Below are 26,976 nucleotides of genomic sequence, written 5' to 3'. Positions count from 1 at the left end.
TAGGGCATCCTGTGGGCTGGTGGTGCGAGGATGTTGCCAGGCTCTGTGACTCAGCCTACCACTGCAGAATGGCAGTTGCTACGGCACAGCTGTTGTCACTCCACACTCAGTCTCTGCCCTCATTTCTGCCTTGATCCTTGGGCTCTGCTGCATGGAATATGCTGATCACTCAGGCACCACTGCTCAGGGCTTCCAAGGGCCAAGACTCTGCCCTGAAATCTGCCCTCCCCCTCCTCCTGCAGGAAGCTCCAGCTGCATGTTGCAGCTCTGTTGTTTCTGTGTCCTGATCTGCCTCCCAGACTTGGTACAATTTGCCCTCCTTTCGATGCTCCAATGCACAGATGTCGCAGATGTGCTTGCACACAGGTTGGGTGTTATTTCTTGAATTGTAGATGTTCACATTGTTGTTATTTCAAGGGGAGAGATCCAGGGAGATCCTTCATGTTGCCATGCTTCTGACATCCTCTGGACATTGTTTTCTTATTCAGTCTTTCATCATTGTGACATTAAGTATGAAATTTTTGTAGGTGCCCTTTGTCAAGTTGAAGAAGTTCCTTCCTATTCCTAATTTGTTGAATGCTTTAATGGCAAATGGGTGTTAGATTTTCTCAGGTACTTTTTATGAATCTGTTGAGAAGATCATTTGGTTTTGAACTTTCTCCTGTTGGTATGGTATACTACATTGGTTTGTTTCTGGGGGTTAAACTAACCTTGCATTTGTAGGATAAATGCCACGTGGTCTGGCTGACATCCATTTGCTAGTATCCTCATTAGTTTGTTGAAGATTTTTGTGTCTATCTTTGTAAAAGATACTCAGACCGATTATTTTTTTTTAATGTTTCTCAGTTTGGGTTTGTCCCATGTTTTCTAGTTGAGATACAGATTCTGTATTTTTGCCAAGAATACCACATCAGTGAGATTGTGTCCTTCTCAGTGTTTCATAGACATCACAAGATTCATAATACAGATTTGTCTTATTGCTAGTGATATTAATTTTGATAGTGTAAGTGTTTCTAAAACAGGTTCCTTGGAATTTTACCTGAGGTAAGCAATATTTAAAGGTCAGAACAGTAGAAATATAGCTGCATAAATAAGGTTTAGACAACCACTGTTTGATCATGTCGAATTGCTTTGGAAGAGTCATGATGATCATACCAACTCTCTGGAGTCCTGGATATATCATTGGGTAATATAGCATAAAGAATGAGACGTATGGGATCTGGTTATCTGAGTTCAAATTTTAGCTCTGCAGTTTGCAATTGTGAGATAAGAGCTAAATTACTTAACCTCACTAAGACTCAGTCTTCTGACCAGTGAGAGAGACTAATTACCGCATGGACCTCATACAGATTTGATGAGGAATAAATGAAATAATGTTCAGTATTTGACTTGTAATAAACATTCAAATGGGAGCCGTTGATGACACAGGTAAATTTATGGCATCTGGCCCACATGCCAATAAAGATATACCCATTCTATGTTAAAAATAAATTTTATTGATTTCTGAACCCCTCCTTGCCCTGAGTCTTTCAGTTTCCTTTTCTCTCAGGCATTTTCTTATGTTCTGATAGTAAGGATATCTATCTTTTATAAGGTACCTTTAGAAAGAAGCAGCTAGAATTTAAAGAGGTTAAACATTTTAAGCCTACAAGATGATACATAATCAGGCACAAAGATGACTTGCGACCAATTTCCAGTCCTTTTAACACCTCCACAAAGGAAGGAGTGAGGCCGAAGGAAAAGGGTTAAAATCAATCAATCAATCTTGCTACTTTGGTAATAGGGAGAAAGGAAGAAGATTGAAAACTAGTGAGTAAAATGAGGTTTTGATATAGTTTTCATCATTAATTTTCTCTCCGTACCCTGGTGTCTTAGGATATTGAGAGTTGGTTGTCTCTAGGAGCATTGGAAAACTAGGTAGTGCTAAAGAAATATCCCATGGCAGAGGCAAAGTACTTTTCCCTTTTCAGGAAATAACTGACCCAAAATTCAGAGATCATATAGAAGTAAAAAAGCAACCTATTTTACTTATAGCTTTTTTTCTAGATATATCGAGGTATAATTGACATATAACATTGTGTATTTTGGTGCACGACATGATTTTATACATCTATTGCAAAATGATTGCTATAATAAGGTTAAAGTAACATCCCTCACCTTATGTAATTAACATTTCTTTTTTTGTGGTGGGAACATTTAAGATACATCCTCTTAGCAACTTTCAAATGTATAATACAATATCGTTAACTATAATCCCCATGCTGTACATTAGATCCCCTAGAACTTATTCACCCTATAATACTGTTTGTAACTTTGACCAACATATTTCAATTTACCCCTTCCTCCAGCCCCAGCCCTGGCAACCACCATTCTACTCTGTTTCTATGAGTTGGGCTTTTTTAGATTCTACCTATAAGTGCCTGATAACACACACAGACAAACTCAACTGATTATAATCCGTTAGAATAGAAGTCGAAGTAAATATCACAATTTAAATGTTCACTTTTATATCATGGCCAGTTAAAATGTAGAGAAGAAGAAAAGGAGAGGAAAGACAGAAGATGTTGGGAAAGGAATGGAAGAGGTACAGAAAGAGAAGGCAGAAGAGGGTCCTTCTTAAAAGAAACAAATGGTTGTTTTCTATCGAAGCATGGAAATTGAAGATTAATATATCTACTGTGTAAGATCACCTAGGAGTAAAGATATTAAGGCCATTATTAGGAAAATGGAGTTGTAGAAGAAATGAAAGAAGTAGGGTTGTTTACTCTAAAAAAGAGAAAACTGGGAAAGAGGTAGGGTGATTTCTGTTATATGTCTTAAAGACATAAAAGGAATTAGACTTCTATTATATGGCAGAAGCTACAGAGAATGAAAGTTTGTCTCAACATAATATTTCCAAAAGGTAGTGAGTGTATTCTTCACTGGAAGGACTTCAGCATCATGGAGCTTTAGTTTAGGTGACTTGTAAGGTTTTCCTGACCTTGTGGTACATGGACTGTTAACGAATTCTTATGTATTTTCTTTCACTATTCCTAAAAGATGGTATGGAAAGCTTTTGTTGTCTTGCTTTAATCTTCTGGAAGGAGTACCATGATGTCATATGAACTGTGCAGTGGGGGGGTTCTTTAGTAGGAACTGACATTTTAAGACGGGCCACAGCATTAATGTTATAGTAACCTTCCATTCTTGTGATTCTATTTGTAATGGCTAAAGAGCAAGAATAGAAACAGCAAGTTCATGCATTGAATTTCCATTTAGCCTTCTATTCCCAATACTATATGTTTCGTGGAGGGCTTTTGCCTAGATTAGAAGCCTGACTAAATAAAACATCTCTGAATTTTTGAAGTTCTTTTATTTCACACCAGTGAATGAAGTTCACTTTCATATTTTAATGGTACAAATGGAAATAGAATAGGGTGAATAAGAATTGATAATTTAAATGATGACATCAGATTTCAAATTGGATCTTAAAGTATATTAAAATGCATTGTGTAAGAAATCTGTATAAAATATGTTTTAATATGTTAATACTTATAGATTTCATTATATTATCATTTATGCTTTTCAAAGAGTTTATTTTTCCCCCTTTCCACCTCAAAGAGTTTAATAAGTCACAGGAGATGCTATACTACTTCAGACCCATTTTCTCGCCAAGTCTTCTACTATTGGAGAAAAGGAGTTACTTATGATATGGATATTTTGTTGTCATCCTTCATATAAAAGTAAGAAATTTCAGTGTTAAGGATAACTCATTTAGGAATCTGTGTTTACTGATGAGGTTTTAAGGAAAGTCTTACCAAGTAAAGGGTGATGCACTTAAGAAGGAGGATTATAAAAATCATTAAAATGCTAATCTAGCTTTTAAAAGCTATTATTTTTTCTCTAAGTGTAAAGAGGTTGTTTGCTTATTCATTATCTATTCATGCTAAATAGGATAAAACATTTGAGAATTAAAAAGGAAGTGGTTGAATAAATTAGCTACGAAATCCAATATTTTAGTTTCTTTTTATATTTACTGGGCTTGAATTTCTTTTAAAAAAACTTACCTTAGATTCATAAGATTCAAACATATGTTCATTTGACACATAGATAATTTTTCTCTAAATAAAAATAGCACAGATGTTCATTGTTTTTATTGGGAAACAATCAATATTAAAAGGTAACCTACAGAATGGTAGAAAATATTTGCATATCATATTTCTGAAAAGGGGTTAAGATCCAAATTATATAAGGAACACACACAATTCAATGGCAAAAATAATCCAATTAAAAATGGATGGATGAACTGAGTAGACATTTTTCCAAAGACATACAAATGGCCAATAGGTACGTGAAAAGGTATTCAACATCACTAATAATCAAGGAAATGGAAATCAAAACCACAATGAGATATCACCTCACACCTGTTAGGATGGCTCACATCAAAAAGACCAATGATAACAAGTGCTGGAGAGGATGCGGAGAAAAGGAAACCCTCATACACTGCTGGTGGGACTGCGAATTGGCACAGCCACTATGGAAAACAGTATGGAGGTTCCTCAAAAATTAAAAATAGAACTACCCTATGATCCAGCAATCCCACTCTGGGTAAATATACAAAGGAAATGAAATCAGTGTCTTGAAGAGATATCTGCATTCCCATCTTCATTGCAGCAGTATTCATAACATCCAAGATGTGGAAACAAACTAAGTTTCAACAAATGAATGGATAAAGAAGTTGTGATATATATATATACACACACATATATATATATTTATATTTATATTTCAGTCATTAGAAAGAAGGAAATACTACCATTTGCCACAATATGGGTGGACCTTGAGGGCATTTTGCTAAGTGAAATAAGTCAAAGACAAATACTGCATGTCACTTATGTCACTTATATGTGGAATCTAAAAAAGCCAAAGTCATAGAAATGGAGGGTAACAATGGTGGTTGCCAGAGACTGGACTGGGGTGTTGGGGTATGGGGTGATGTTGATCAAAGGGCACAAACTTCCAGTTATCAGGTGAATAAGTTCTGGGGATGTAATGTACAATATGGTGATTATAGTTAATACTGTATATACTTGAGTTGTTAAGAAAGTAGATCTTACATGTTCTTACCACAGAAAAAGAAATGGTAGTTAATGTGAGGCGATGTAAGTATTAGCTAACACTACTGTGGTAATCATTTTGCAGCATATGAGTGCATCAGATCAACACCTTTATATGCCCTAAACTTACACGATATTATATGTCAATTACACCTCAAAGCTAGGAAAAAATTTAAATAAATTTAAAAAGGAAGAGAGAGGTCATCGGGAACTAGGGTAGTTGAAAACTTTTTCAAATATGTAGGGTTGAACAGGATTGTGAAGTAAAAGTAGAATTTAAGGAAAAGAATGGAATTCCCTATGTGGTTAATGAATGGTGTTAAGGCACGGAGACAGAAATGGAAATCCTGGCTATGGGGGTGGGCAGTAAGTGCAACAGTTCGTTCAATTAGGGGGCAAGAATTCTTATTAAGTAGTGGTAGTTGATGTTGAAATTCATTAGATTCGGATAATAAAGTGCTTAACACCAGGGTAAGGATCCACTTTGAGCAGTGAGGAACCACCGATGGCTTCTGAGGTTAGGGAGATGAGGACATGTGCAAAGGGATATTTTTCAAGAGAGCGTTTTGCTAGCAGCATAGCTCTTGTTTGAACCCAGTCATGAGACAGTGAGGGCACAACATAGGGTAGGTACTTTTAACGTTGCAAAAAGATCTAATACAGATGAGATTTGGTGAGTGGTAGGTTTACAGAACAGGAATGGCTTCCAGTCTCAGATCTGAAACCTTGAAGTGATTGTACCTTTGACCATTTTGAGTACTGGACTTAATTCTATACATTTCCCAGTGTGACTCATGGTCATTGATGCCACTTCAACAGCAACAGGAATCCTCAATTTGGGGTGCAGAGAAGGAAACTTTAATCAGTGCAAACGGTTCAATTTTTAAGCAGCATGGCTATGCCTGGCTGTGAGTAGGCCCTGGGGTCAGGTGGCCCCATGGCAGATTCCTTCCCTAGCTACCCCATTCTGCTCTGCTATACCTGTTCCTATACGGTCCCCTTGGTGAGATACCTTTGGTGTTTCAACTCCAGCCATGGAAAATACAACCTTCAATCTTTAGTGGAAAAGGGAAATGCACTCCCTAAGCCAGAGGGGAGCTGACTTATATAGACAGAAGTCCGCACCCAGGCCCCTGATTGGTCCCTCCTCATGCAAATGAGGACTCCAAATCCTTGAAGTTTGATTGGTCCAAAAGGTCATAATGGAGCTGCTCTGATTGGTTAGTGAAGATGCTGATGGTGATATAGTTGCACACCTCCGATTGGACAGGGAAAGCCTCAGTCCCATTGGTTGAAATACTATTCCAGTAACACCTTTGTAAGGGCTGGCTCAGCAGGCAGGAACATAGTGCAGGCCGCGGGTCCGGTGCAGGCTTCTCCCTGAAGTGAGGTTTGTGTGAGAGGCGCCTGCGTAGAAACGGCTGCTAAGCTCTGCTTTCAAATTTGAGCCCAGTTGACCACCAGAAGCCCTTCTTGGTAGGTGTCTTCTCAGGGTTCACACCAGTGATCCTGAAAGGTTTTATTTCAGTTAGTTTTGATATATAAAGTAAAAAATTTGTTATTCAGTTTCATGATGAAGTTGAAATTAATCTTAAAAATGTAAAATGTAAATACTACTTTAATTGTATACCTACATACCTTCTAAAAATAAATCCTGCATCTGTCTGAGTTGTAAAGACTATGTATTAAGGTTAAATCAAACAGGTATGCATTCTTTATAAAAATATTGATTAAATTGACTCTTCCTGATTAGTGATTTAAATTAACATGATTTATTCTGTTAATTCAAGGATTCTGTGCCCTTGGGGGTCTCTCTGGAAGGGCAGGGCAGCTCACTGACAGTAGGGACTGGAACATTGCCAGGCAGTCCCAGAGATCAGCCCACTTTGTCTAAAAATTAAAGCCAGTAGAAAGGCCTGGGAGGCTTAATGACAACCCAAGAATGTATGCATGTCAATTATGAACCAACATGCACTTAAAAAGCAGGAAGTCAATTATATATTCGGTCTCACATTTTCTGTAATTGCCCCGTGTCAGTTATATACTCAGTCATGTATTGATGGCTGATAGGTTTGTGTCAATGATACGTTCTTCCTTATAATACTGTCGCATTGTTCACTTCACTGTACACCAGACATGGCATTACTCAGTAAACTGGAAGCTCCCTTAGGACAGGGACTATGATTCTTTTTTGTCCCCCACCACCACCCCCTGCGAATAGCATGAGACCTGGCACATGGCTGTATTGAGGTATTTACAAATATTTGAGTCTGGACCACTAGTACTTTTGTGAACCTTTACAGCACTTCTGATTCCACAACAGTACTGTAAATGCGGATGTACACAAGCAAGATAACTTTATATTCCTATTAGAGTTGTTCTCAGAGATACCGTTCGTATACAAGCATTCAGGATACAAACTAGAAAGTAGAAATATATACTTACCTGTAAAACGAGAAGAACTACTTAATCAATGGCCTATTCTTGGCTTTTACTTGGGTCTCCTAGTTAAACTCACCAACCTCAGAGTTTCCTTACCTGCAAAATAGGAAAATAATTTGTACTGTGGCAATTGGTTGTGATGATTAAATATAATCACATGTCAATACCATGGCAGTACCAGTTCCTTGGTACTGGTATAGTCCATTTTGTTGAGATGCGCCGCAGGGATAACCATAAACCTCTCTTTCTGACAAATCTAGTCACAAAATCTGGTTCTGAGTAGCAGTATCCATGACTAATACTAAGATACTGTTAAACTCTGAAATACTGTGATTATAATTTTCATGATCCCTTTTCATGTGTTTTGGCATTTACAGTAAACAAAATGTTTTATAACTCTTATCTCATTTGACCCTCACAATGGAAATGAATGCATTAAAAGCATTAATTTCTTTATTGAGCCCATAATACATGCCAAATGAATACACGTGCTCAATAAAACCACCGAGTACCGATGATGAAATACACATGCTACAGATGGAAATTTCTGCTCTCATGGAGCTCACATTCTGGAGGGCTGAACTCTGAAAAGAATCCTGACATCTAGTTGTGATGTAGCTACTAGCTTACTAGTTGATATTGATGTTTGCAAGTGTTCTTACCTAGATGCTTTCAGAAGACGTTTATTTTCTCAAATGAACCATTGCCTTGAATGGAATACTCATTTAATTCCTCCTATTGTCAAATTTTAAAAAACTTTCCTTTAGAATTCACAGAATTGCACTGGTCTCTGGTGGAACCTGTGGGTAGCACTTGGTAAAGCTCCTTGCCTCAAGGAGAGACTTGGGAACAATTATTTACAGTGTGTGTTTTTTTTCAACATGTTATCTTGCTTTTTATTTTGTTTAAATTTTGAATTTCATGCGTAGTGATGTGGAGCCTCTGAATTGTTTGCTTTCTGAGTTTTTGTTTACTTAAGGCCATGCCATCTAATTATTGCATCTCCTTAAAGAATCTCAGTTGAATGAAATAATCATTTTCTAAGTGTTTTCTCATTGCTCCTCTTTAGCCTTACATTCTCCCTGGGAATTTTGGGCCTGTTATTATGATTGCTGTTTGACGGCAGGAGGAACTAAGGTATGAAGAAAGTAAATAGCTAGGCCAATATTCTCCAGGATTAAAAAGCAGTAAGCGTCACTCTTAGACTTCTGCTTTCTACTCTACTGTACTGCAAGTTTTCCCAGTAAGAAAAAGCTGAGAAAAAGAGAGAAAGCTGCAGTTGCACTGAACTTAGCATCAAAAGACTTTGCCTCTGGTCCTAATTCTGCCAGTTTTATGACCTTAGACAAGCAATTAAGCTCTCCAGGTTTCTGTAAAAAGAGATAAATGATAAGCTTTTTTTTGAAACTCTCCTCTTTAAATCTCTCTCCCTTATCTCATCTCCATTCCTCTGATTTTCTTTTACTCTTGGCTTGTCTTTCTCCTAATTTCTTGTCCTCCTGAGATTTGCAGTGTCTCTCGTAGCCCTGACTCCAATCTCTTTCAGCCTGCCACTCCTTCTCTTGGTACCATATTGTTCTAAGTCATATTTAGCTGATCTGTTTCTTGCATCATCCTTGAATGAAGAGAGCCTGATTTGACATCTTTACAAAGGATATAATATCTTAATTCATTACTCGTAAAAAATATGAAATATTAAACACAATGAAGATCGAAGATCCTAAATAACTTGGTAAAGATCTATTTTGTTTTAAGGATCTAACAAAGAAATGTATTTAAATACATTTTTAAAAGAGGCTATTGAGCTAAGGAAACTATATATTAATTTGATGTAGGAGGATGCATGTATGTGTGTTTAATTTTAATTAAGTTTAGATGTCGTTCGGACCTGATGTATAAAGTGTATGTACCAAATGAGTTATTGTAAATAATTAGTAGGGAATAGAATAGCTTCTGAGTTGTGTTAATTATTGTTTATTGAGGCTGAATGCTACAAATACCGATAGCAAATATTGATACCTCCTAATTACTCCCAGAGTTCAATTCTGCCTTCTATCTAAACTTCACTAAATCTTACCAGCATATTTTTCAACAAATTATGACTTAGATATCTTGTTGGAAGGAGAGGGATTCATTGAACCACATAAATGTTCTCTTTGAAGCTAGATTTATCCTCCTCTTATTTTCAGATGGGAACTTATCACGTTCACCCCTTCCTCTTGCGTACAGATTTTTCTTGATGCCTGGGAGGCAAGGGCAAGGAGCGCAGAGGCTTTCTTCTTGCATCACTGCGGAGTTTAGTGCCCTCATATCCTGTGAGGGATAAGGGAACCCTATCACTGGGCCGTGCGGAAGCCATGAAAGTGAGAAGCCGGATGTATGATGCTGCTGTTCTCCTCCCTAAGTTTGGGGGTTGGAGGCGGGTTCAAAGAATCTCACAGGCTACAGGCTTAGAGAGATGGCTAGGTAACATCACCTTGCTTACGGATGACTTTGCTGACAGCATGTGAACTCAGTCTTACCCCAGACTGTTAGGCTCCTCAATCTAGGCCGTGTGACAGCTGCTACTGGCTAAGAAATGAGCCAGTAAGTGAATACCTGAAGTTAGCGAAGGGTTTGAATGTCAATAAGGTTATATACCATGTGAATTGCAGGTTTTAATACCTGACATAAGGGAATGCTTTAAACAATGAGACAGTAAAATGGAGACAGCTTCGTATGCACCTCTTATGGGATGGAGCCATTCCCGTGGCACATGGCCCACAGATGGTACATGGAAGGAAAGGGGAAATGAAAGTGGAAATCATACTGGGATGCGATATTGGAAAGGTAAACAAATGTATACCTATTCTGGGAAATCCCTGAATGTCAGGCCGAGGGATCTAAAATTGATTCTTTATATACACAGTTAGAGCAAGTCTTGTTGTGATCTTGACTATAAAGGGGCAGAAGAGTGTAGCCTTAGGTCGAAACAAACCTGGATTGAATTCCTATTCCTGATATTTATAACGAGACCTTGGCTGTATTGCTGCTGCTTTCATGTGCCTCATTTTTCTCCTTTGTAGAATATATAATAGTAATTTCTCTTGCATAGTTGTTAATACTAAATGTTGTAACTATTAAGTGAGATAATGTACATAATGTTCAGTGCCTGGAATATTGTAGATAAAAAATCGTAGCGCTATTAATTGAAGTTTAGCTATTATGTCACTTCCAATTTGTAGAGCAGTTGATAGTTAATCTGTGTTACTTTACTTGAGATTCACAGTGACCCTTCAAAGTCCTTAAGATCATTTTACACATCAGAAAACTGAGACCTGGTGGAGCAATGGATTGCCTGAGGTAGCATAATAATGTCAGAGCCGGGACTAGAACCCAGGGCTCCTAATGCTCAAGTCAATGTTATTTTCATTGCACCATATTCTCCCAAACTGAAGTTTAGGTTACTTATGCTTTATTTCTGCCAAGGCTACAGTAGACCATATTGGGTACCTTTTAAAGTCGGAGCTATATGAATAGCACAAGATGAAGCAAGAATGGTAATTTACATACTAATGTATGTTATTTATGGTAAACCCACTATGAAGTACCTACCCCTACATCTCTCCCCATTTTATCCTTGAAGTCTAGCATTTATTAAAAATTAAAATAAACAAAAAGGCCTCTTATCCTTGAGACAAGCTTTCTATGGTTGTAATTTTCTTTAAAACAAATCCTAATTACAAGGAAATGCAGCTTTCAAGTAGTACAAGAATGATTCACTTTATAACTTGTAATTATTATCTTACTCTGTCTAGAGAAGAAAACACATTGAAATTTCCTTTTCAAAAATTTCAAAGCAATGTTGATATATTTTCTTTCTTCCTTTTGATAGACCTTACTCTCATGGAATTATTTTATAATCCTGTTTAAAAGCTAATTTCACCAATAACTAACTTTGAATTTCCTGATTCTAGTATTTATTACTCAGCTCTTTTATTTCTGCTCTTTCACATGCAGTAAACCAAACACCTTCATCATTCAACCAAATAATGAGTACCTACTGTGTGCCGCACACTGTATGAGATGTAAATATGATTCATAGTAGAAAGTCTTGAAACCTAGCACTGCGGGTATGGACGTCTGCGGCGGCGCGGGGGCCGGGGTCGGCACAGCAATAGCCGTGTGTTATAGAAAGAACAGTAGATTTGGCATCAGCAAACCTGGGTTCAAGCTTTAGTATGTCATACGAGTCAGTTTCCTTATCTTCTAAATGAGGCTACTGAACTAATTTTCTGCTTAGCGTTCTTCGATCCAGTGTTGGCCCCAATTTCTTGGTTGGGTGCATCAGGATATTTCTACCTTTTGGCTACTGTGAAGAGTACTGATATGGATATTTGTGTGCAAGTTTTGTTTGAACACTGGCTTTTGATTCTTTGGGGGTATATGCCTAGGAGTAGAATTGTGGGATCATATGTTACTTCCATGTTTTACTTATTGAGGAACCACCAAACTGTTTTCTACAGTGGCTGCATTTTACATTCCCACAAGCAGTGCGTCAGTATTCCAGTTTTTCTGCATACTCACTGACACTTATTATTTTTCTTTTTTTTAAATTATAACCATCCTGGTAGGTGTGAAGTAATATCTCATTGTGGTTTTGATTTGCGTTTCCCTGATGACTCATGACATGGAGCATCCTTTTGTGTGCTTCTTGACGTTTGCATGTCTTCTTTGGAGAAAAGTGTATTAAGCCCTTTGCCTAAGGTTATTTGTCTTTTCATTGTTTAGCTTTTAGAGTTCTTTATGGATTCTGGATACCAGACCCGATATACGACTTGCGGATATTTCCTCACATTTTGCGGATTGTGGTTTCACAAAAGTTTTTTATTTTGATAAAATCCAATTTATTTTTCTTATTTGTTGGTTTCTATTTCTTCCTTCTACTTTCAGTGTCATATCTAAGAAGTTATTATCAAATCCAAGGTCATTAGACTCACCCCCATGGTTTTGATCTAAGAGTTTTATAGTTTTAGCTTTTACAGGTAAGTTTTTAGTCCATTTCCAGTAGAATTTTCTATATCACTCTTTTGCATGTGGCTATCCAGTTGTCTCAGCTTCATTTGTTGAAGAGACTGTTCTCACCCCATCGAATGTCCTCAGCACCCCTTTAGAACTCAAATAACCATAGATATATGGGTTTATTTCTAGAGTCTCAATTCTGTTGATCTATATTTTTATCCCCATTCCAGTATCACACTATTTTGTTTACAGTAGCGTTGCGGTAAGTTTAGAACTTGGGAATTGTGAGTCTTCCAAATTTCTTTTTCAAGATTGTTTGGGCTATTTTGAGTCCCTTTCAGTTCCATATGAATTTTTGGATTAGAAAAGGCTACTGGGATTTCAATAGGGATTGAGTTGAATCTGTAGATCACTTTGGGAGGATTGCCATCTTAATATTAAATCTTCTTCTGCAGGAACACAGGATATCTTTTTATTTACTTACGTCGTATTTCATTTCAACAATGTTTTGTCATTTTCAGTGTATAAGTCTTGCACCTCCTCAGTTAAATTTATCCATAAATATTTTATTCTTTTTAAGGTTATTATAAATGAAAATGTTTCTTTTTATTATCACAGCACTCTTCATTTTAAAAATTGAAAACAAGTTGATCGTTCTGTTATGGACAGAATTATTTTTTCTACATAATAACAAGAGAGAAAGCTCTTGAGATATCCATGAGTGAAAATTTTTAGGTACACTAAAATAACAATTTAAAAATGCATGTATCCATTCAACAAATAAAATTACACATGAAATTCTTTCTTAATTTCCTTTTAAGATTGCTCATTGCCAGTGTATAGGAATACAACTGATTTTGGTATGTTGATTTTGTATCCTGCTTTTGGAAGAATTTGAGGATAATTGGTGTTAATTCTTCTTTAAATGTTTGATAATTACTAGCTCTAATAGTGGTTTTAAGGATTTTTAAGGATTTTCTATACAAAGGGTCATGCCATCTGTCAGTAGGGATAGTTTTACTTTTTTCTTACCAATTTAGATGCCTTTTCTTTCTATTTCTTGCTTAATTTCTCTGGCTATAACTTTCAGAACATTGTTGAATAGAAGTTGTGAAATTGGGCATCCTTTTTTCCCCGTGATCGTAGGGGGAAAGCTTTCACTCTCTCACCATTGAGTTTGATGTTAGCTGTGGGTTTTTCATAAATGCCCTTTATCATGTCGAAGAAATTCTCTTCTAATCCTATTTTGTTGAGTATTTTATTATAAAACGTTGGATTTTGCCAAATGATATTTTAACATCAATTGTCCTTCATTCTATTAATGTGGCATATTACACTGATAGATTTTAGTATGTTGAACAACCTTTTCATTTCTTGGATAAATCCCACTTGGTCAAGGAGTATAGTTCTTTATAATATACTGCTGGTTTCTGTTCGCTGGTGTTTTGTTGAAAATTTTTACATCTACATTCATAAAAGATATTGTTCTATAATTTTCTTTTCTTGTGATGTCTTTGTCTGGCTTTGGTATCAGGGTAATGCTGACCTCATAGAATAAAATTACAAAATATTTTTGGAAGAATTTGAGGATAATTGGTGTTAATTCTTCTTTAAATGTTTGATAGAATTTACCAGTGAAGCTATCTGGTCCTGGACTTTTCTTTGTTAGGAAGGTTTTGATTACTGATTCAATCTCTTGTTATAGGTACATTCAGATTTTCTGCTTCTGCTTAAGTCAATTTTGGTAGCTTGTATTTCTAGGAATTTGTCCATTTTATTTTGTTCATCTACTTTGTTGACATACAGTTGTTTATAATATTCTCTTAAAATCCTTTTTATTTCTGTAAGATCAGTAGTTATGTCTTCACTTTCATTTCTGATTTTAATAATTTGAGTCTTCTTTTTTCCTAATTAGTCTAGCCAATGGTTTGTAAATGTTGTTGATGTTTTTGAAGAACCAAGTTATAATTTCGTTGATTCTCTCCATCGTTGTTATTGTTTTCATCTCCAAGTATTTTCTAATTTCCCTTGTGATTTCTTCTTTGACTCAGTGATTGTTTAAGAGTGTGTTATTTATTTTCCACATGGCTGGGAGATTCTAGTTTTCAAGTTTTGATTTATAGTTTAGAAAAGATACTTTGTATGAATTTGAGCTTTTTGAGTTTATTGAGATTTCTTTTATGGCCTAATATATGATCTATCCTGCAGAATGTTCCATATGCATTTGAGAAGAATGTATGTTCTGCTGTTGTTGGGTCTAGTGTTCTCTATATTTGTGTTAGGTCTTGTTGTTAAAATTGATCTTCTGTTTAGTTGTTTTATCCATTATTGAAAGTGGGATATTGAAGTCTCCAGCTATTATTATAGAACGGTCCGTTTTTCCCTTCAACCTGTCGGTTTTTGCTTCATGTATTTTGGAGCTCCTAGGTGTGTATGTGTTTATAATTGTTACGTCTTCTTGGCGAATCAACTCTTTTGTTATTATGTAACTTTTTTACTGGGTTTTGAGAGTTTGCTATTGTTTTAGGTCAGCTAAATCCTCTGATTTGAGGAAGTGTGTGTGTGTGTGTGTGTGTGTGTGTGTGTGTGTATGCACACACTCGCATATGTGCTACTAGCCTGTGGGGTACATAGCGAGGGGAAAAGGGGTTACTTGATATTTTATTCCATGGGAGGTCAGAGCATTTTTTTTTGCTGTCAGCTCTGAAATCAGCACAAATCTGGATTATTAACTCCCTATTCTGATAAGGTCCTATACTGGGTTGAGAATGAGTCAGTAGACTCATTGGGAAAGAGAAGCAGGCCTTCATTGAGGCCTTTGTGAAAATCTCCCTCTACACACAGGTAGCAGTTGGAATCCAATCTATTCTACACTCAGCAACAAATATTCTTAGGGCTACAGTATCACTACTCAAAATTAAAAAGCAGTGACCACTTGAGGCTTTTCTTCATTGCTTTCTTATTTTAGTACATCTCTTTTCCTTTACCTGTTTTTCTCCCTCTGTTTTTCTCCAGCAGCTTTATATTTCCTCTTTTCTTTCCATCTTTTTTCCTTCTCCACTTCCCCTTTTCTTTGCTCTTCTCTCCCATGCATCTTCCTCCCTGATGTCTCCTTTTCTCTGTTATTCCATTTACCCTGTGACTGTTGCAATATTGCACACTGACCATGAGACTAAATATTTTAAGTTAGCATCAATAGGGATATTAATAGAAGGAATAACCAGAATTTTGTTCCCTCGTGGGAAAAATGTATACAGATTAAGATAAAAAACCTATACTCTATCACCATCTAACTGGAGCTTCTGTGTTGACAGCAAACATACTGGGAAAAAAAGGTTAAAATTTATTTTTCAAGGACTTGGGCCCAAATATCCACCTTTTCTCTTTATGAAAATTATCTAAATACAAAGATGGAAGTAATTCTCTTCCCTAAGAAATACTTTCTGTAGAAAAGTCCTTTGGCTTCAAAGCCATAAACAACCAGAGTTTCTCAAGTTGTCTGTCACATTGACAGTTGGGGCTATTCAAAGTCCTGATCGAGGGAATAATGAAATCTAAATGTAGCTAAACATGATGGTGGCAGTAATAGCCTTATGTTCCTTGCTGAATGAGGCACTCCTTAATTCTCTAGCAAGTTGAGAAGATTTGGAAATCTTCAGTGAATTTCATGTTTATTTCCTACCACTATTATTTTATGCTTCCCGTAGGCTTTAGGCAGGCTGGAATGGGCTATGAAGACTTTTGGCAGTTTAAACTTTTTACAAGATGGTGATCTAGCCCTTTAGTTTTGAGGTTGGTGTACTGTGTGTGAGTATATATACATTTATCACACACAGTCACTATCTTCGAAAGTGAGGGTGCACATCTTTCTCAGCCATCTCTGCCTTATAAAGCCATTGAAGTAATGTCAAGGTCTGAAGCTAGCACATTCTGGTTCTAAGGAGTTAAGGGTCATTCCCCCGAAGGATTTGGCCTGATAAATGACCTTCAAGAGTAGGGAGTAATAATAATGTGATTGTCCTGAGTGGCCCTAACTCTCCTCTGGGAGTTAGGCATAACTTGCTCTCAAGTAGTACCTTCCCATATGTGGTGAACAGAAAGAGCGTTATACTGAAGGCACTGTGGCTTGCTGCCAGTGTGTCTTTGCTTAGCCAGTGTGTTTGAGCAGCCATGGCTCAGCAAGAAGCAACATGTATCTTAACCAGAAAAATACAAGTTTTTTTGGTTAAACTCCACGTAAGAACGACTTTCACATTGACCTCATTTCTTGAAGGACATGGAACTCTTCCCGGAAAGATAGCTTATAACATGCACAGTTCCACCCTGCTTCATACTGAGCCCATCTCTCTGGGATTACTGGCGATTAGAATTCACATGGAACATTCTGCTTTGAGCTTTTGTTGGTAAAGCAGCTGGTATTGTTAAGCAAACCTAAGAGAAACTTTTGGGCTCTCTTCCTGCCTCCCACATAGCTAAAAAGGAACCCAGGCTGGGTAGATCTGAAAGGGCCTTTGGAGACCATCTGGTTCAACCTTTCATAGTACAGATGGAAAATTCGAGCCCAGAGTTGAAAAAAGGAACTTGCTCAAGGTTACACAGTGAGATAATGGTGGACCTCTGCCTTCAGAAGACTGTTCTTCTTCCCTAGTTTTATTTTAAGGAGGAATCCAACAGACATATCTGTTCAAACTAATTGTGTGTGCATGTGTTTGTCAGCATTTTCCCATATTCCACATGGTTTAACTTTTTTAAAGAAAAAACTTTATTTGGATTAATTTTTTTATTTATATAAAAGTTACAAAAATAGTACATAGAGTTCTCATACACTCTTCACCCAGTTTTCCCTGATGTTACTATGGTACATTTATCAAAACTAAGAAAACAACATCAGTATATTATTATTAACAAAACTCCAAATTTTATTCAGATGTCACGGGTTTTTCCATTTTTGTAGAGTGCTAGTCAGATTTTTTACAGAATGTCTCTTAATTTTTGTTAGTCTGATGTTTTTCTCATGATTACGCTTGGGTTATTGGTTTCGGAGAAGAATACCACAGAGGCAAAGTGCTATTTTCATCACATTATATCAATAGATAAATAGTATCAACAAGACTTATCACTTAGTAACTATTACTACTTAATTTTGATCACTTGCTCAATGTAATGTTTGCCATGTTTATCCATTATAAAGTCACTATTTTTTGCCTTTCCATTTTCTGTTTTTGGAAGTAAGTCACTAACTTGTCCCCTTGGAAGGGGCAGTATCTACATATGTTATTTGGAATTATTGTAGGAAAAATATCTGTTGCTTTGTTTAGTCGGTCATTTATATGTGTACGGACTCACATGTACAGTCAAGCGCTGCGTAGAGATGTTCCAGTCCATGAGGGACCACGTATTCCTACTGTCCGGTGATGTCGTATGTGTCATGACGTCCTATTGCAGCTGAGTTACTAAGTCTGTAGTGCTGCTAGTGTAACCTACTGCGCTACCAGTCGTACAAAAGTATGGCACGCAGTTATGCGCGGCGCACGGCACGCGACAGGCAATGACCGTCACTGGTTTCTGCCCGTGTCGATTTCATCTCGTGGTGTTGCGTGAACCGCGCGGAGCCCAGCGTCGGGGCGCAGCGCTGTCCTGGGCCCTCGTCACGCGCCCCCCGCGGAGCAGCTTCCGCCCCGCACGCCCGGGCCCCGCACCCGGCCGCCGTCTGCGCCTTTGCCGCGGGGTCCTCGCCGCACCGCACCTGCTGGCACCTGCTGCACGTGGGCACGCGCTGGGGGCGCGGACACGGCCCGCGGCGCGCAGCGCGGTCACGCGCCGGCCAGGCCGCCGGCCCCGGACCCAGCCCCGCGCTGCCCCTTCCCGCCTCGGCGTGGAGCGGCCTCCGCCGGCCAGGTGTGCGTGAGCGCGCGCTGCGCTGGCCACGCAGGGACGACGCTGCCTCCCAGCGCGCGTCTGACAATGTGTCCCCGTCACTCGGCGGCACGTGACTTTCTTTTATACCGTAAGTTGTGATCTACCTCGTTAATTTCGTTGCTCACGTTGTTTCAGCTTGGCCCTTGCATCCCTTTGAAATGCTCTCTTCCTTCTAGTTTTTTTAGTCCTTATTTTCTGTTAGTACAAGATACTGTAGATTCACCTGGTATTTCCCCAGTCCTAGAATCTGCCGTTTTTTCCAAGGAACCCTGGCTCCTTTTATTGGAGAATTATATTTAGAAAGCAAAATCTGGAAGTGGTCATTGTTAATGACCTGTCGTTGCTTCTGGGCTTTCTTAATGGACACAATTAAGTAATATGTTTGTATACTAATCCATGTGAACATTTATATCTATAACTGTTTCTGTATCCTCTCTCTATCCATTTGTATGTGTATTAACCTAAACATGAGTGAATACTTGTGTCTCCAATTCTAATCCAGTATTACAGGCTTCAGTCTAGCCTCCCTTTCTTGTTTATCTGTAACGTTTCTCTCTAACAGGGAGCAACCTGGCTTTTACTATCTACTGCCCATTTATTTATTTGTTCACACCAGCGCACATGCAAAGTAGTTTTGGAATTGTTCACATTGCAGTACTTTCCAGACAAAACACAAATTTTTAAAGTTAAGTCGACTCTGTACCCACATCCAGTGCAGTTTTTAAATCCAGTTAGATCCATTTATCATAGTCTGCACTCCATCCTGGACCCCTCGATATCCTGGTTGATTTTTTAATGTGCATACATTGAGACTCGTTCTCTGTGAATTATAGCTCTGTAGGTCTTGAAAAATGCATAATATGTGGTCGCCTCTCTGGTAGGTACAGTACAGAAGAGTTTTATCACCCTCAAAATTCCTGTGTATTCCCTTTGTTATTAACCAGCTCCTTTCCCCCAACACCTGGAAATTAGTGACGGGTAGTCTATCCCTGGGCTTTTTTTTCCAGGGTGTCTTATGAATAGAATCATACAATATGTAGCCTTTTGTGTATGGCTTCTGTCTCTTAGCAAAATGTACGTAAGACTTATTCATGATATTGTGTGAATCAGTAGCTCTTTCAAAGTTCCTTTTTTATCACTGAATAATATTCCATTGTAAAGATGTTTACCCATTCTCCTGCTGAAGGACATGTTGATTGTTTATAGCTTTTGAAAGTTATAAATAAAGGTGCTATAAACACCTACATTCAGGTTTTTGTGTGGACATAAGCTTTCAGCTCACTTGGGTGTATGCATAGAAGTGACCTAGCAGGATTGTATGGTGCATCTGTGTTTAAATTAGTAACTTAACATAATCCCTTTCCAAGAAGTCTGGTCTGAGGACGTGTGTATGGTGCCGTAGGGCATCTGCCGCTGAGCTCAATTGGAATATTCCATATGGATGGAAAATGGAACATCCACAGGATGTTTCCTCACAAGGGTACCAGGAAGATGAAATTTCTGAAAATGACCACTAGATGCAGGGGGTATTTGCTGGCACCCAGGCGGTTGGAAATCTTTGAAAGATTCTGGGAGACTTAAAATTTTATCACTGTCCCCTCTTCTCTTTTCTTAGCAAAGGGATATTTGCGCCACTGTCAGGAAATAGAATACAAGATTTCTGGCTGCTAGCATTTACCTCCCTGCTGATCCAGGAAGTTAGCCTTAGGTTTCGTGTTGGCAAACATTCCAACAGATAAAGTTGTCTAATGATAAACTTTGGGTTAGATAACAAGCTTTAACCTGGACTGGAGTATGCAACATCATGTCATGTTTGTGTCCCTTGCTGACCTCACTGCGAAATACAGGCTTGGAACCTTGATGCCTGGATTCCAATGCAAGCTGTCTAATTCTCAACCTCTGTTGAATAGGGATAATAACACCTCTCTGCGCACACTCACAGGGCAGGGATCGAAATTAGATAAATAGTATGGAATATAGTAAAGTGCTTTATAAATTTAACGTTATGTAAATGTGAGTCATTAATTATTAATGATCAAATCTGACAGAATATAAAATGCTATACATGTTAGGTGGTATCATGCATTTAAACATCAGTCTTGAAGATACAATTTGTTTTCTCATCAGGAAAAGTAGCTGTTTAATTCTTAAAATGACCCAGTGTTTCTCTGAGAACTTAGTGGGTGGGTAACTTTTTCTTTTGGTTCTAGCAGTTGTACAAAATACAACAGCTTGATTTCAGATGAAGCTGATTTTATAGGGTAATTCCTTGCCCTCACAAAGTCCACATTATTTCAGTTTACCAAGTAAACACTGGTGTATTCAGTAGATGTTAGTATTTTGGGTTCCAGTGTGATTTTTGATTGATTTTGTGCTCTGGGCCCAGCTTACTCCCTTACCTTTGGTATGTACCAGGGCCCAGCATACCCCAGCTTCGCCTTACCCTAGAAATCATTTGTAGATTCTTGCACTCACAGCACAAAGAAAGATTTAGCTTCTAAGGAGGAGTAGTGTACTCTTTCTCTTCACAGCAGTAAAGAAACAAATAGTCATCAAAACACTGTCAGCATAAATGTGGTCAGATTCTTTTAGACCTTGCCATTGTTGCTCAGTATCCCTTTTTCCCTAAAAAGACAAACTGGAGGAAGAACACCTACTCATCGTTATCTCAGGTCAGTGACCTGAATTTGAGAAAGCCCTGACTCTCTGGGCTTACCTGTCTTTCTGAGCTGAAAAGAATAGCTTCACATATATGTGTGGGTCTGCATATAAGAAATAAGGCTTGAAAGCATCTTTAAAATCTGTCTTGTGGCGTGTGCAACTGTTTGTAATAGTCAAGCAACCATAGTAGGATATTAGCTAACTTGGGAGGTCCAGTTCTGTCTTTTCATTTTACAATTGGGGAAACTGAGACCCAGACCTAAAAATAAAAGCTCCAATTTTCTAGATAGCTATCACTTTATTACTGGTCATGTTATTCCTGAATCTAACCAGAGCCAAAGTAGGCTCCTGTCAGAACTACTGAGTAAATTTGTGGGTTTTGGTTGTTTAGAAATGAATACAAAATTAAAGTCTCTCCTTAGTTTAAGACTGTTGTGTGCTCATCTGGCTAGGTGTTTATTATGGTTGTGTATGTAGGCGGGTGCTGAGTTCAGGATAGCAATCGTTTCTCAAAACCGGAGGTTTTTAATAAAAGTAAATGGTCTATTTTTTGTCTTGTAGAGCTGTTTTATTAACAAATATTAGAGGCTGTGTGCTAGTCTGTGCCTGAAAATATCTTTAGTAATTGAACTTTCTCTTCTTCTTTTTCCCCAACACACCCTTCTGTGTATGATTTTTTAAAAAAATCATATGTTTAGCTGTCCTTCAGCACTTTCTCAGAGTTTTTTTCTATCTCTGGACAAGCTAAATTCTATGCCCCCGTGTTGTACAACCAACCCAGCATTCTCTGCACAGACACGCAAGCTTCTTTTCTGGCTGAAAGAAATGTGTGAAAACCCTCACACATTGTAGTGAAACTGGACTTGCTGATGCCAAACTCACAGTAAAAGCATCCTTTATGCTCACTGGAAAATGTTGCCTAGCACAGCAAGGAAAATCTCAGTCCAAAGCCTCAAAACTAACCCAATGATATTTGAATACTGGGGATAAAACCAAGGCTGCAGTCTAATTCATTCATTTGCTTTAGTGTTATATTTAAAACATATACAATTGATTTCATAAGTTTTATCTATTATCCTACCTAGACACAATCTCCTCCACCACCATTTGCTGAGCACATAGCTTAGTTAGTGAGACAGACTATGAGTGGCATTAAGTGACAAAGCCAGTCCTTTGGAAGTTTAGAGCCAGGCTAAAACTTTCCCTTCCATTCTTACCCTGATATTGACGTTGAACAAACCCAACCAGGATCTTTGTCAAATTCATGTGCACAGTTTTATTTGTCAAGGTCTAGGCAGAATACCTGGGGGAAAGCATAATACATAATACAACCAGTTATTCTTTAAACTGCCAGTAGAGCCTTGGACAACCAAGGATAAAAGGGGGAAATAGGGAGAGGTGACCTGAATAAACATTGCAATTTTTAATTATACTTCCTCCTTTTATTATTTTTATGGGGTTTCAGGACATACAGATATGGACTGTCAGAGCTGAAAGAGACCTCTGATACCATTTTATCTACCCCTCCAAATTCAACAGTATTTACAGAAGGAGCCATTGATCTCCCTGAAACTCAGTTACCTTATATGTAAAATGGGAGTTAGAAGTCATAATCAGGGTGTAGTTTATTTCAACAAAAGGATAAAAAACAGGACCAATAAAGGGAAAAGGCACATGAAGCAGAGGCTGAAGGATACCCCATGCCAGCTTAATTCCCCAGCAATGGCCTGCAAAAAGAAGTGAACTTGAGCCTAAAAGTACAGTTACGGAAACTCCAGACCCCACAGAAAGAAAGCAAGTGTTCACCATAAATCACATTTTTTACACAGAGTATCTTGACAAACTGGTACAGTGTGATTCAAGGTTTCAAGCATATCCAGTGCCCTTATCGGTTACTAGCATAGGGAACATCGTAAGACCTCAGTTTCCAGGAGCTGGTCAAAGGCAAGCCATATAAACAGGCCCTCCTGAGAATGGACAAGATTTGAGCAACTCAGGCCTGCTGGGTTAACTCTTTTCTGCACACATATAAGTATTAAATTATTGTGAATTTAATGTACTGCTTCATCATATATATATGTGTATGTATATAAACACAGATATATACATAGCATATATATGAATATATACATATACATATGTATCTATATGTGATAAAGCAGTACATTAAATGTATTACATTTTTCTTAAATGTGTGTATATATATATATCACAAAGATCATATGCTATATCATACATATGCTAAGCAGTACTTTAAATATGAAGGGTTATTATGATTACAAATGATTAATGAGGGCTGGAGATATTCTAGGGTGTGACTGACTGCACTAAGAATAGAAATTTGTAAGGAAACTCCTCAGAGCAGTGAATGGGAGCTGTGAAAAAATCCCACAGAGGATTTTGTTTCTCTGTGACACAGAGAATTTTGTCACTAGAACCATTCTGTGTCTCTCCAGTCTAACAATGTACTTTCTTATGGGTAGATTAAAGATACTGAATTGAATTAAAATGAACTTATTTGAACTTGAATACTGTTGGAATATCATCTTGAACTCAATACTGGGCTAGATGCTCAGCCAAATCCTGATCTTTAAAAAAAAAATTGTCCTCTAAGGGTGAGGAGAAAGATTATGGAAAGGAAGCTTGACATCGTGCACGAGGATGCTTTCCTTGTGTGCGGAACAAGGAGAGTTGTCCTAAGGAGGCACCCATGCTCGTACCTAATACCGCTGGAAGCATTTATAAGTGGCTGGTCGGTAGTATCTAACTGAGGCAGCCAGTAGACTGGAGGAGAGCTTAGAGGAGGGTGTGCTTTATAGACGGACAAGTCCCCTGAGGTAACTTTGGCGACGAAGGTGCGTGGTGAGAGTGTTTTAGCTGCCGTCAGCATCTTCCTCTGCTTCATACTTGCGTAGCTGCTGTAGCCCCCTCCCCGCCACCACCCAGGAGTGGGACCTCATGCAGTTGCCCCTATCGTTCACATAAGCTAAAACTTGCTCACATGCCTTGCTGGTATATTCTCTTTAACCTTTACTTTAGAGGTACGTGAGCTACGTCAGTGGTTCTCTTCAAATCGGCCCTCTGCTGCCTAACTTACTAAGCATTTTCCAAAGCTCTTTCTGAGCCCCATTTCACAGGCGAGCTGGCCCTGCCATCAAGGGAGTCCATCACTTCTTCAGAAATAAAGTATTTGACACTTCTTGCCCCACTATCTCGTTTCTTAGACCAGCTCTTCCTACCCCTCACCCCAGTTAAAATACTAGTCCTTGAATGTGTATGGCGTTTTATACTTTTCTAATACTTTACATTATTTGATCCTTGGAATATTTTTGTTCATACTTCAAAGCCAAGTTCAAATGCTATTTTCTACAAAGGGAAATTTAATTTTAACATCTTCTGACCTTTCGAGGAACTTTCTGTGATTCTCTCTTGCTATTTAACTACTCTTCGTACTTAACTAATCTTCCTATTTAACTACTCTTCCTATTTTTATTCTAATTATATGTATATCCCATTTATTAAGCTACAAAATCCTCGGTGGCAAAATCTTGATAGGATTTGTTTCACCTTACATAAAAGAGAAGTAATACCTGCTTCATAGTTTTACTGCAGAGATCAAATAAAGTAACAGATATGAAATGTTAATACCGTTATTATTGGACGTCATGGAGTGATAGGTCAGCTTAGTGGTAGGGCTTGCTCGAATTCATGGAAAGGCAGCAAAAGTTTTCCCCAGATTACTGTGTAGGTTATTGCTAACGTGTAGAATTTCACCCAGTCTCATCAGCAGATGCTTAAATAGAAGCCCGGGTCTCAGGTAACATAACTGCTTACAACTGCATTGGAGTTATGTTAGTGGAAGAGGTCAACAGCTAGTAACTCAAATGTATAACTTGTCCTGGGGAAACACTATATTTTAAATTTAAAAAGTTGACTTATTTATTGTAATGCAAGGTAATCCTACTCTATAGTGCAGCTTCGCTTAGCAGAATGCAAGAGAATGAAAGATGCTGTATGAGGATGTTGACGGTGAGAGCTGTTTATTACCGTTCGGCTGCACGCTTCGTCTGTGCCACCCACCCATGCATACCAGACACAAGAACACTCTCTGTTTACCTGCATACGTTTGAAGAAATAGCCCTTCCGCATTCAACAAAACCAGGAATTTCCCTAAGGGAGTACAAAGGCCACCAGGCCTTTTCCAGATAAAGTGCTTTGTATATTTTGATCCCTTGCCCTGGATCACTTTTATGGATTAATTAATTAAAATGTGTTTTTAGATAAATGGCTCTTACAGAAAATACCAAAGAAATCACTTAGCTACAATTAAATGTTTAGAAATTACTGGCTCTAAGGTACCACATAATTCTTGACAGTAATTTAGCAGATAATATAATGCTAAGTGTATTGTGGCCACTTCATTGAAATGGATTCAAATCGCAATATTGCCTTATTACTCCAAGCTTCTTGGTGAAAACTGGGTGACCGCAGAGATTTTACATAGTGTCAACAGCTAGAGTTACCACCCTGAGATGACAGGATTGAGTCCTAGTACATTCAAGGCAGAGGCAGAAGAAAGAAATAGCAATAGACTTTGTCAAGTTAACGCCACCCCCCGCTAAAAATTTTCAACTCTCTCTACTCATTGATGGGAAAACTCCAGATCCTTAGTCTAGTTTCTTCATAGTCCACGTACCCAAGAATCCCTCTCTAGCTGAGTGAGCTCAGTAATGAGCAAGGCATTAGCAACATGACAGGCTCTAAACTGTTTCTGTGATGTGTTTGCAAATGGCAAGGTGCCTTTTAATAGGTCTCAGTAGGGGTTCTGAATTGTTAATTACTTGGTCACATTTGGGAGGCTGTCTTTATAATACTGGCTTTCACTTTTTCAAGGCCTGGCATCCCGGCAAAACTATAATTCAAATAAATCGTGGGGTGGGGTGGGGTGGGTGTGCCCAATCAAAATATGCTACAATTATTTCAGACCTATTGTAAATATATTGCAACATTTTGTGGGCAGAAGAAATGAATAATAGCACGAAACGCCTTGAGATGAGAAAACGGGAAAAATAGTTAGCAAGAATTAAAAGGGGGGGCAGGAAGAAGAGAATAAAAAAAATCATAGGTTAAGAAGAATCTCCTTTCTCCCCCAAGATGATGCTGCTTGCCCATGCTTCGGACCTAATAGTGGATCCATTTGATCTAAGTATATAATACAATTTTTATCTAGATATATGATGTGAACTAATTAAGCTATCTCTGACACTGGGAAAAAATCAAAATGTGAATGCCTTCATGCTTGTATCTTGGCCTTTAAATGAGGCTCCTTCCTTTTCCTTAATGGTGATACTTAAAGTTCAGAGGAAAGTTGGGTTAGGTAAAGAGGTGGCCAGATAAGAAAAGAGTCAGCAATTGCATCACATTCATATTATTCTTAACTAATTCAAGAAAAGTATCTAAAGTATCCAAAAGCTATGGAGCATATTTTCAGGTGAGCTATTGTCTTATTTCTTCACTAAGAATGTTTTAGTAAGTTTGAAGTGAGAATACATCAAATACATGCTAACTCTTGATTTCAGATGTTCCTCAGGAACCTACTACAACCTCTTCTCTCTTTTCCTTCTTTTCTTTCAAGGGATGTTTTCTATGTAAAGAGTTCAGCTTGATTATTTAGAGTAATATGTTGCTCAATAGAAGATGCCGTATTAGTCTCGTAGTGAGTCAGTCTACTTGTATGGACCATGAGCTTTGGAGTAATTCAGTACTACTGATTCCCCTTCTGCTACATAGGTGGGCCCGAAACGGTTACTTAATTCTTTCTGAGTCTCAATTTCCTTATCTATTAGAGGAGAAAATA

General features: G+C 38.0%; 1 protein-coding gene across 4 annotated transcripts in view; it reads left to right on the top strand.

Annotated features, from left to right (window-relative positions):
• NEXMIF (neurite extension and migration factor) overlaps positions 1-26,976 on the top strand; it is an 89,206-nt gene that overhangs the window by 40,805 nt on the left and 21,425 nt on the right. The window contains exon 1 of one of the 4 annotated variants that reach the window (XM_016130744.2): positions 4,826-6,572. The exons of the other annotated variants lie outside the window; for them this stretch is intronic. The gene's annotated coding sequence lies outside the window, so the exon portion shown is untranslated. Of the gene's footprint in view, positions 1-4,825; positions 6,573-26,976 lie in introns of those variants that run through there. 4 annotated transcript variants of the gene reach the window in all.

This window comes from Rousettus aegyptiacus, unplaced genomic scaffold, assembly GCF_014176215.1.
Source record: "Rousettus aegyptiacus isolate mRouAeg1 unplaced genomic scaffold, mRouAeg1.p scaffold_m13_p_9, whole genome shotgun sequence".
In the NCBI taxonomy this organism is placed as follows: Eukaryota; Metazoa; Chordata; class Mammalia; order Chiroptera; family Pteropodidae; genus Rousettus; species Rousettus aegyptiacus.
Note: the sequence above shows the minus strand (reverse complement) of the source record. Positions and strands in the feature narration are given on the sequence as shown.